Consider the following 12,332-nt stretch of genomic DNA (forward strand, 5'->3'; position numbering starts at 1 on the left):
CAATCTTTCATCTTCACATGGTCATTTTCCCTCTGTCTTTCTGTGTCTTCGTGTGGCCTTCTAGTGAGAATTCTATTCATTGGATTTAAGACCCACCCTAGTCCAGTATGACCTCTTCTTAACTAATTACATCTTCAAAGACAATATTTCCAAATAAGGTCACATTCTGGGGTTCTGGGTGGACATGAATTTTGGGGGGGACACTGTTCAACCCAGTACAGGAGTCGAGCCCACAATGATGGCTTCATCTTTATATGAATCCCTGCGTAATAGCCATCAGCAATTAATCAAATACTCTCTCCCATTGTGGTGGGACTGCATATATATTTTTAAAGTCTCAAACATATTCTACACCCCTTAGAGTGAAAACAGGGTTGTACATGCCTGCATTATCCTAACAGTGGTAGACAACTGCAGATTGATAAACACCTGTGCACTGTTTTGTAATTTAAATGTGACCTGTGTAATAGAAACATATTAGCCTTATTAGCAAGAACATAATAGCAAGAACTCTAGGCCTGCGCTGTGAATTCGCTTCTCTTCCAGTTTAATTGGATTGTTTGCCTCCTCCACGCCTCCCAAACATTTAAACTTCGTTGTCATCACCAGATTCTTTGGCTAACAATAGAAATAATGATACCTTTCCAAAGCTTCCCAAACAGGTTCAGAAGGCATGGCATTCCTTTGTCGCAGAGATTACCATTTAATATAAGGCAGCCTTACACGTGTCGCAGCCAAGACAGCACCTGCCAATACCTGCCAGGGCTGAGACACCTGAGCCCCTACTCAAAACCTACCCATTGTCCAAGTTATGATGAACTTTAACTAATTTTGAAGCAGTGGTTTTGCCCCCAAATGGATGCTTCACAATGTCTGGAGACAAATTGGGTTGTCATAGGTGGACAGGAGATGCTAGTGGCCTCTAGTGGTAGAGGCCAGATAGGCTGCTGAACATTCTACCATACACAGGACAGCCCCTTCCATGACAAAGAACCATTTTGGCCCAAAATGTCAAAATGTTGAGAAACCCTACTGTAGATTATTCTGCATTTTCCAGTCTCACCATTAGACATGTGTCTGCTCAACTGGAATATGGAGCAGGAACTCATTAAGGAAACGGAGTATTTCTCAACTTGTTCTTCCTTACCTCCCCCATCCCAGAAGCCTTTTTAGACATTTTTTTCCTAATGACCCTCCCTTACCATGAAATTTTAATGTCATAGATACACTGCATATCTGTTTGTGTACTCTATGTATAACTGTTGTTTTTACACCCTGGTGAAATAGTATGGCTGTAGTTACTTAAAAGCAAACAAATATTTTAGCAGAGAATAAATTAATCTTTTATGTAAGATTATAAACAGCTTTTAAAAAAAATTGTAGTAAAACATACATAACAAAATTTACCCTCTAAACCATTTTTAAGTGTACGGTTCAGTGGTGTTAAATACATTCATATTGTTGTACAACCGTCACCCCCATCCATCTCCAGAACTCTTTTCATCTCATGAAACTAAAACTCTGATTAAAATATAACTCCCCATTCCTCCCCCAAACCCAGCCCCTGGCAACCCCCATTCTACTTTCTGTTTCTATGAATTTGGCTACTCTAGGGACCTCATATAAGTGGGATCACACAGTATTTGTCTTTTTGTGACCGACTTCTTTCACTTAGCATAGTGTCCTCAAGGTTCACCCACATTGTAGCGAGTGAGAGAATTTCCTTCCTTTTTAAGGCCAAATAATATTCCAGTGTATGTTGAGGCCACATTTTGTTTATCCATTCATCTGTCAATAAATGCTTGAGTTGCTTCTACCTTTTAGTGGAATGTTGCTATGAACACAGGTGTACAAATATCTCTCTATGATCCTGCTTTGGATTCTTTGGGGTGTATACCCAGAAGTGTGATTGCTGAATCATTTGGTAATTCTATTTTTAATTTTTTGAGAATCTGCCAGACTGTTTTCCATAGTGGCTATACCGTTTTACATTCCCGTCAATAGTGCAGAAGGGTTCCAGTTTCTCCACACCCTCATCAATGCATTATTTTCTGTCTCTTTGTTAGTAGCCATCCTAATGGGTGGGAGGTGGTATCTCACTGCGGTTTTGATTTGGATTTCCTTAATGACTGTTGATGTTGAGCATCCTTTCATGTGCTTATTGGCCATTTATATATCTATTCAAGTTCGTTGCTCATTTTTCAATCATGGTTGTTTTTTGTTGTTGAATTGTAAGAGTTTTTTAATACATTGTAGATATAAACCCCTTATCAGATATATGATTTGCAAATATTTTTTCCTATTCTCGGGTTGCCTTTTGAGAATGTGGATTGTGTCCTTTGATGCACAAAAGTTTTTAATTTTGATGCACTGCAATTTATCTATTTTTGCTTTTGTTGCCTGTGCTTTTGGTGTCATATCCAAGAAATCTTTGCCAAATTCAATGTCGTGGAGCTTTCCCCCTAAGTTTTCTTCTATAGTTTTAGCTCTTATGTTTAGGTCTTTGTTCCATTTTCAGTTAATTTTTATATATGATGTAAGTTAAAGATTCAATTTCATTCTTTTGCATGTGTTTATCCAATTTTCCCAGCAAAGAATATTCTTTTGTTTGTTGAAAAGATTATCTTTTTGCTATTGAATGATCTTGGCACCCTTGCTGAAAATCATTTGACTTTATATGCAAGGGTTTATTTCTGGGCTTATAAATGGTTTTTAAATATAAATTTAGCTCAGATATTTCTTCTAAAAATATTTGTTGCAGCCTTTGAAAAATTTTTGGTGTTTTGTTTTTAGAATTTTCTTTTCTTTTTCTTTTTTTTTGCGGTACGCGGGCCTCTCACTGTTGCGGCCTCTCCCGTTGCGGAGCACAGGCCCCGGACGCGCAGGCTCAGCGGCCATGGCTCTCGGGCCCAGCCGCTCCGCGGCACGTGGGATCCTCCCGGACCGGGGCACGAACCCGTGTCCCCTGCATCAGCAGGCGGACTCTCAACCACTGCGCCACCAGGGAAGCCCTTTGTTTAGAATTTATGCTAAGAATATTTAAATGTTTGTGGCTTAGATTTTTGTGTCCCCCAAGAAACTGATTTTTGCCCCTGTTGAGAATGCATGAACTCTAATCAACATCATTCTGATTGAGGGAGAAAAAATTGATTAGTACAAAGGTTGAATCTTGAGCAAAATAGTGTTGTTGTGTCCATAATATATCATTCCCCCAATTATTTTTAATAATGAATGTTGTTCCTGCCAAATGTCTTTCTATTATAAGATCAGGACTACACTTAGCAGAGCCAAAGGGGCAGCTTGCCCAAAATCAACTAGAACCCTCTAACAACAAGAAAAAACTGAACATTCGATTCTTCACACTGTGGTTACTTGAGCTAAAGATATCGACAAACTCAGACTCCATTTGGACTAAAGAGGGACCTTGACTCTTTCTAGACGTATTTCATGGTGCAGTACATAAAGATGGCAATATGGAAAGTTTAATATTAACAATACCTGAGAACAAATGTCAAAAAAAATTACTAGCAAGACTGAAGCCTCTTAATATCCTTTAATGCCAGTCAGGGTTATATCTACTTGCAGAGAGAGAGACCAACGCATGAGAAACCCACACGCCCTGGGCAATGTTTTTGGAACGTTTTCTTCTTCTGATATGATTAAAGGTAGCAATAATCATGCGTATGAATTGCTTCTTATTTACCCAGGTGGCATCACAAATTACAATACCCCAACCACTTTTTATAGCTGACTGTGATGTAATATTACGACTACAGTTACAACGGAGCAAACATATATTTTAGCAGGGAGTAAACCAATCTTTTATGTAGGATTATAAATGGTGCTTCAGTGTAAAACTGGCTCCTGTGTTTCTTTTTAAAATGTTTGTTTCAGACTTTGGAAACTATTTTAGTGTTTTGTTTTTAAGAATTTGTGGTTAAGAATTTTTTAAGAATGTGTATGACCTTCATTACGGTGCCTAATATCTCTGGGCCTGATTTTTACATCTGTAAAATTAAGGAGCTAGACCAAACCCCTAAGAACCCTTCTAGTTCTAAAATCTATTATTCTGATTGTGTTTATATAAATTACTACAGGATAGTTTCATAAGTGAAAGTTTCATAACTGACAAGAGGAGGTATTTGGGGTTAAAAATAGAGTAATTGGGGTATCCCTTACTTTATGAGAGAAACTCTAAAAATTCATTTTATAAACATTTGTTTTTTTAAATTTTTGGCATATTTCAACAATAACAACTATTTAAGTGAAAAATAATATGCACTTCACCTTTTATTACAAGTGACATATGGGTGGAAATGCAAAACAAAGAAAGCCATAATGTTATATAACTTAAAACTTCATGTTGTAGCCTCTTTAAATGTCGCTATGGAACTTGGACATTTGCAGTCAAATAGGGACATTCAGTAACAAAAAACCAAACTCAATACTTTATAACATATATATAGGAATATGTAAAAAAAATTATTATATAAACATACAAATATATGTAATATAAAATTTTTAATATAAAATGGGCAAATATATTTATATAACAGAATGTATAATATATTATGCATATATAAAAGTTACTATTTTGAATCAGAGAAAAAACGACTATCAGTTGTAATCTTTTTTTTTACAATAATCACGTTTATTATTTTTTATTGAGCTTAATTGACACGTAAATTTGTACTAGTTTTAGATGTACAACGTAACATAGTATCTTGTTTAATTTAAAACATTTATTATATATTCTCTCCTTGAATTGGAAGATTACAGAATTAATAGAACAAAAGTTGACTTGAAAATAGCAAGAAAGATTTTTCTCTAAGTCTGTAATGTATATTTTAACAAGTATTTACAATTCTAAAAGCAGAAGTGTAATTATAAGAATGGTATGTACAAGACTAATAAATATTGTAATAGTGTTTTAATCCTTTCTGGCTTCGCTGTTTTTTCTGGTAAGATGTCTGAGCAAAACATATAAAGGAAAAATCATTAATGTATTCATTTGTTTATTCTACTCCACCTCATTCTTAGAATAGTATGGGTGGCTGACATACATGCATACATAAAAATATGTAAAGAAAAAAAGGGGAAGAAAAAAAAAACAAGAGGTTAGTACAACAAATGTTTCTGTACAAGTACCTCAACAACCTCCCTGTGGCCCAAATATACTGAGTGTCCTACGCCTGATTCTTATAACATCGCCAAGCTGGGGCATAACAACAAAGTGTAGCTGAGAGAAAGCAATTCTGCAAAGGGCTAAGATTAAAATAACATATATATATATATATATATATATCTGTAGTGTGTAGTCCAGATGAAGTCTGAAGGCAGTCTGCTGAAGAATTCCTTCTTGCTCATGGAAGCACATCTTTCTGGTCTCTTCATGCCTTCAACTGATTGGATGAGGCCCACCCACATTATGGAGGGCAATCTGTTTTACTCAAATTTTATTGATTTAAATGTTAATGTCATCTAAAACCACCCTCCAAATTGATACATACAATTAATCATCACAAAGATATAGTAATAATGTAAAATGGCATCTGATCATGCCTAATATAATGGAAATCAGCACTGGTATATTTTATTACCAAATACATTTTATTTGTATTATTTTATAATAATATTACATAACAGTACAGTCAGAATTCTTTTTTTTTCTGTAAGTGATTTCTGTATTGGAGGCCATGATTGCAGATAAACTTGGTTTTTCACAGATCTACAATATTTTCCCTTAAAGCGTAGCACTAAATACTCGCTGCTGAATCTTTTGCACTTGGTTGCGCTTTGTTCTTTTTCTGTGCATGTGAACTTCTAAGGGAAGATTATTCCTATGGAAAGGAAAAAAATGTATTGAATCAAAGAAAAGACAAGCTTCATCATGTTTACAGCTCTTTTAGCATTTTCACATGTTTAGCTGCAGATTAACATGTGGGATTCAGACAAGTCTTGATGTGAGGTCTGGGAGAATTTGTTACTGCTTCATACTATACATTATTTATTTTTAATATAAACATCTTTAAAGAACATTATCAACCAGTAGAAAGAAATGTATTTCCCCTAAAGCACTTACAAATTCCTAGAGGAAAATTCATTTTTTTTCCCTCATGCATGCACACACACACAGCATTTATTAGGAAAAATATTATATGAGATGACCTCTAATAGCAAAAATAAGAAAACAGATAAATAGAGCATTAAGTGTAAAATTATTTTTTCTCTTAACCATTTTCTCTGGAAATTCTATAAGAACAGAACCTGATGTACTTTACCCTCAAATTTTTCCTTTCATTTTGCCTTCTTTACCTGTTTTCACCCCACTGTTCGCATTTAGATTAATTGAGCCAGAATTGTGACAAAGTTGCTAACTATATCACTAAGTTGACTAGGTGTGGAGGTGAGGTTTAGTTAGTCCAGATTCATCCATTCACTCAGAGTAGATTCAGTGAGAGCAAGACAGACCCTGGTCCTGTCCCCATGGGATTGGGATTCACAGTCTGTCCTGCCTGAAAGAAGATCACTAACTAACCTTGCAGCTTCATTCCCTCTGACTCACCTCTGCCCCCCAACCCCCAGACTGGTTTTCTTCCCAACTCTTCCTCTCCCAGGAAACCCTTCTCCCGTGTGTCCACGTGTTCACATCCTATTCGGTCTTCACCTGCCTCTTTGTGAGCCATTCCCTGGTCCTTTCTCATCCCACGGTGAAGAGAAATCCCGCCCCTCCCACAACCATCTCTAAACTCTCTGTACTTCCTAGGCCTCATGGTCTTCTTTTATCGCATTTAGACCTTTCTCCCTCGTAATCCTCATTAGTTGCATACACGTCATATCTCTCCCACTAGACTATTAATTATCTCAGGACAGGGTCCAAGGCTACGTTTATACCTGCCCCAACACCTGTCACAGTGTCCTGCATACAATAGATGCTGCGGATGGGATGAATAAATTACCCTCATTTAGTCTGATCTGAAAAGTGAATTTGGGTGCAAACACCTGTTTTAAATCCTTAAATTAGATACTTAAGGATCTAATTAACCATACCTCAATCACATATGGAAGTCTGGATCCATAACCTTGAGCTGAAAGGGTGCAGAACAAGCTTTTCTGGTCCCTGATCCCTGCCTTCTCCGGACCCAACTGACCTTCACGAAGGCAGTAATGAAGAGGTTGTCAGCCCCAACGATTGTCTTCCTTGTGTGCAGAAATCTAGCCCTCTCAACCCCTCCCTCACATCTCAAACTGTCCCCTCCTCTGAGGCTGTGTCTGGCTCCATGCTCTCCCGCCGATCTGCTCCCACCTCCCTGTCCAGCCTTAGCTCCCCCCACACCCGGACATAGTGCGTGAGAATTCGCACGTTTCCTCAAGCCCCTCATGTTCTTGCATTACTACTTTGACACTACTGCTCTTCAGAATTCCCTTCCCTCGCTCACTGCTTTGTAGTGTCCCCAGCCAAGACAAGATTCAGCTTACTGCCTTCCTCTTCTCCTTCTTCTCCCTCCTTTTCCTCTTCTTCCTTCCCTTCCCCTCCTTCCCCTTCTTCTTTTTTAAAAATAACTTTATGTATGTATTTATTTTTGGCTGCGTTCGGTCTTTGTTGCTGTGCGTGGGCTTTCTCTAGTTGCGGTGAGCAGGGGCTACTCTTCATTGCGGTGTGCGGGCTTCTCATTGCAGTGGCTTTTCTTGTTGCGGAGCACGGGCTCTAGGCATGTGGGCTTCCGTAGTTGTGGCACACGGGCTCAGTAGTTGTGGCTCGCGGGCTCTAGAACTCAGGCTCAGTAGTCGTGGCACACGGGCTTAGCTGCTCCGTGGCATGTGGGATCTTCCCGGACCAGGGCTCAAACCCGTGTGCCCTGCATTGGCAGGTGGATTCTTAACCGCTGCAGCCACCAGGGAAGCCCCTTCTCCTTCTCCTCCTTCTCCTTCTCCTTCTTCTTCTTCTTCTTCCTCTTCTTCTTCTTCTTCCTTCTCCTTCTGCTTCTGCTTCTCCTTCTTCTTCTTCTTCTTCATCCTCTTCTTCTTCCTCTCCTCCTCCTCCTCCTCCTTCTCCTTCTTCTTCTTCCTCTTCCTCTTCTTCTTCTTCTTCCTTCTCCTGCTTCTGCTTCTCCTTCTTCTTCTTCTTCCTGCCTTCTTATTGCTTTTCCTGACCTCTAGGTGGAAGCCCTCTTTGGGTCCCCTGGAATGTGTATCTCTTTTAAACTACCCTCATGTTAGCATGCTTCCTCCAGTTACTTGGTATATGTCAGTCTGTCCGCAGGAGGCCATTAGATGCAGGAGGGTAGGGACTGTGACTTACTCACCTCTGTAAAATTGAGAGTTGACTCTGCTACTTGGGGCTGTTTTGGACTCTGCACTTAGCTAGTCCTGAGTTTGACTCCTACCTCTACCACTTACTAGCTGGATGACCTTGGACAGCTGCTAAACTTTTCTAGGCCTCAGTGAATAACAATAATAATACCAAAGGTATAATAATAATAAAAAAACTTACCTCAGCAGCGGGGATGGGGGTCATCATAAAGATAAAGAGAATGCACATGAAGCATTTCTCATGGCATCTGTCACATAGTAGCAAGGTGCTCATTAAACTGAGATACCATTTCTTTCTCCTCTGTATCTGTCACTGTGCCTTACCTGTAGCAGGTACTGAAGCATGTTTGTAGAATGAATAAATGCAAGATGAGATGATGAGTTTAGTGTATTGTGAAAACGACATCTTTGAATATGAACCTGAAGAACGTCCCTCACTCTGGAGCAGAGCAAGAAACCAGACGAGGATGAAGCTGACATGGATCTCGTCAAGGTACTAAAAATAGGTGAAAGTGTTTATTTTAATTCTCTCAGCATTTCAGAGAGAAAACTATTTTAAGGTGAAATTCTTTTTTTAAAAAGTTTTAAGAATCAAAATCTAATTGCTCATTTATTCTCCTTCATATGATTACTTTCTTTTCCATTTAGAAACCAGGCAGGATAATCTCAGGCAACATTAGCAATTTCTGAATACTGATTCAAATAGAACAGAAAGTGTGGTTTTGTTTTTCCAAGGATCAAGTTACATCCAAGACTTCTCATTACAGAAGCTGGTACAGCCCAAGAGGGGAGGGGTAGGCCATGGGCACTTCTAGCAAACCTCTGGGAAGGATGCAGGAAAAAGAGGCTGATGCCGTCCCTGGCAGAGAAACTGACTTTGGCAGAAACTCTTTTCTTAATTAGAGGAAATTGAGGTGAATCCTATCCCCAATTTGGCACTAACGTTGAGAAGAAAGCAGTCACAGTAACATGGATATAGGGTAGAAAGGTGGTCAGTTTTCAGAGAAACCCATGTCACATGATGGTCCTGTGACCTAGAGATGGAGGCGCTGGTTGGGATGCCAGACTCTGTGCCTATAACCTTAGAAAGGTCTAGAAAGCAAGTTGTCCCCACCTTTCACCATGGAACCAGGCACTCTGAACTTACAGCCCAATGACTTAACTTTGAAACCACAGATCCAAAGAGAAACACCAAATAGATTACCACGTGCCACTTAAAACTCATTCCTAGTGTCTTGATTCTAGTTTCTTGTCTGCATTAGGCATTAAATTCCATGATGATCATTGTAGGAAACCTTAAAAATAAGTCAGGATTTTCAGGATCTACGGCACTGTTTATACCAGTTTGGGTTTTTCTTAAAGAAGGATATCACTGCACGTGTGGGTCATATTCACATTTTTAATGATCTTTTGTTATTTATCAAATTTATAAATAACTAGTATTTTTCAGGTTCATCCAGATATTCATTTTTATTGTATGATATTCATGTTTATTATATTCATAAGTTAATATTTTTAATCTTTGCAGTAGATGCATGAAAATATTAGTCTAAAGTTTTAATTTTAGTTTAAAAATCAGTTTTAGCCTGTTTAAATGGCTTTAGTAATTCAGTTTATATTGTGACACATGACTTTTAAAAACTACTTAAATGATCATCCAATTAAAGGGCTGTGCTGATAACTTCAAAATATTCAGAGATCTGTTAGCCATAGTCCCTGCCTTCAAGAAGTTTACTATCTTAAGTGTATATTTAGAATAATAAAAGTAATAATTATAAAGATACATATGTAAAAATAGCAGTGATATTGTTAGGGAATCTTGACCGAAACCTCCCACCTTGGACAAGCACGATAACAGCTTGCCTGAGCTGTCTCACAACAGGAGGTCCAGATAGGGAACATGGTGCTGCCTCTGAACCCCCGGGAGGATTTGGGAGGGGCCAAAAAAGGAGGAGGTGACCAACCTCGCAGACTCCTTCACGCTGGAATCCATCTTGGCAGAGAAATGCAAAGCCGCACCACCAGGGAGGACGCTGGGTCAGACTATGGGCCGAGAAAGATGACTGGCCAGCGACAACCCAGAAACTAACCCCATTACCATGAAACCTGAGACTGCGAGCCACGTGGCAGAGCAGTTCCCCTGGGCTCCCTGACCGTGCTGCTCTCCCCCCGGGTGCCCCTTCCCCACAAAGTCTCTTGCTTTGTCACCGCGTGTTTCTCCTCAGACAGTTCATTTCTGAGTGTTAGACAAAAGCCTTCTCTCGGGCCATGGAAGGGGTCCCCCTTCCTGCAACAATATCTGCAGTGACAGCAGCAAGAAGAGTAATAACTTGTAGCGTTTTTTGAGCATTTATTATGTGTTGTGTATAAACATTATCTTATTTAACCCTCATGGCTGAGAATGGGGGAGAGATACATTCCCCAAAGGAAGATCAGGTTAGTCTGGGGGGATTCAAGATGGGGAGAGATGCCAAAGAAGCAAACCACAAAAAGTACATAGAATAGTTCCTGCTTATAATAGATTTTATTATTTAAAGCTCATTGCAGTTATTCATTCAGATAGCTCTGACATGATGGTTATTTTTGTTTTGTGGATGAAGAAAACTCAAGTATACACAGTGCACTGTTGGAAGGGATGCTCTGGTTCAGAAGACTTATGTCCTGGCTTCACTATTGGCAGTTTTTTTTTTTTTTTTTTTTTTTTTTTTGCGGTACGCTGGCCTCTCACTGTTGTGGCCTCTCCCGTTGCAGAGCACAGGCTCCGGAGGCGCAGGCTCAGCAGCCATGGCTCATGGGCCCAGCCGCTCCGCGGCATGTGGGATCTTCCCTGACCGGGGCACGAACCCCTGTCCCCTGCATCGGCAGGCGGACTCTCAACCACTGCGCCACCAGGGAAGCCCAAGTCTCTTCTTTCTTTCCCCTTTCCTCTTCCTCTCTCTTGCTAGACATGAACAAAAAACCATGTCACCTGAATATTACCTGGCGGTTACTGTGACTATGAGTGAAAACAGCTTGGCCATAATGTTTACATACAAAAGAGAGAAGGACCAAGAGAATGACGAAAGAGGCTGTGTCTGACCTTGCATGTCGGGAACCTGCCCTAACTCGTATCAGCACTGTTCGATAAAAGTATAATGCACGCTACACATATAATTTAAAATTTCTAATAGCTCCTTAAAAAAGAGTAAAAAGAAACATATCGTAACTAGTGCTGACTGCATGAAATATTCAAATAAACACATAAAAATCTTAAAAAGGAAGAACAAAATTAGGTTCCTCTGTCTCAGCTTCAAAACTTGCTACAAAGCTACAACAATCAAGAGTGTGGTACTGGCATAAGGACAGATACGTATCCGTAGACTAGAACTGAGAGCCCAGAAATAAACCCATATAGTTATAGTTAATTGATTTTTGACAAGGGTGCCAGACAAGTCAATAGGGAAAGAATAGTCTTTTCAACAAATGGTGTTGGAACAACTGAATAGTCACAGACAAAAGAGGGAAGTCGAACCCCTACCTCTCTCACCACACACAAAAATCAGCTCAAAACGGATCGGATACCAAATGCAAGAGCTAAAACTGTAAAGGTCTTAGAAGAAAACATAGGAGTAAATCTTCAGGAACCTTGAGTAGATGGTTTCTTAGACGTGACAACAAAAGCAACTAAAGAAACAAAAAAAGATAACTTGGACTAGATCAAATTTTGAAACTTTTGTCCATCAAGACAAAAGACATTGTCAAGAATGTGTAAGGCATCTCAGACGACAAGAGAAAATATTTGCAAATCATATCTGGTAAGTGTCTAGTATCCAGAATATATACTCTTGCAACTCAACAATAAAAAGAAAAATAGCCCAATTTTTCAAAAAGGCAAGAGATTTGATTTTCTCCAAACAAAGCATACAAATGGCCAATAAGTCCTGAAAGGGTGTTCTACCTAATTCGTCATAGGGAAATGCAAATCAAAACCACAGTGAGATACCGCTCATACTCACCAGGATGGCTATCATCAAAAAGGC

The sequence above is a fragment of the Grampus griseus genome, assembly GCF_964374135.1.
Source record: "Grampus griseus genome assembly, chromosome: 1".
Taxonomy (NCBI): Eukaryota; Metazoa; Chordata; class Mammalia; order Artiodactyla; family Delphinidae; genus Grampus; species Grampus griseus.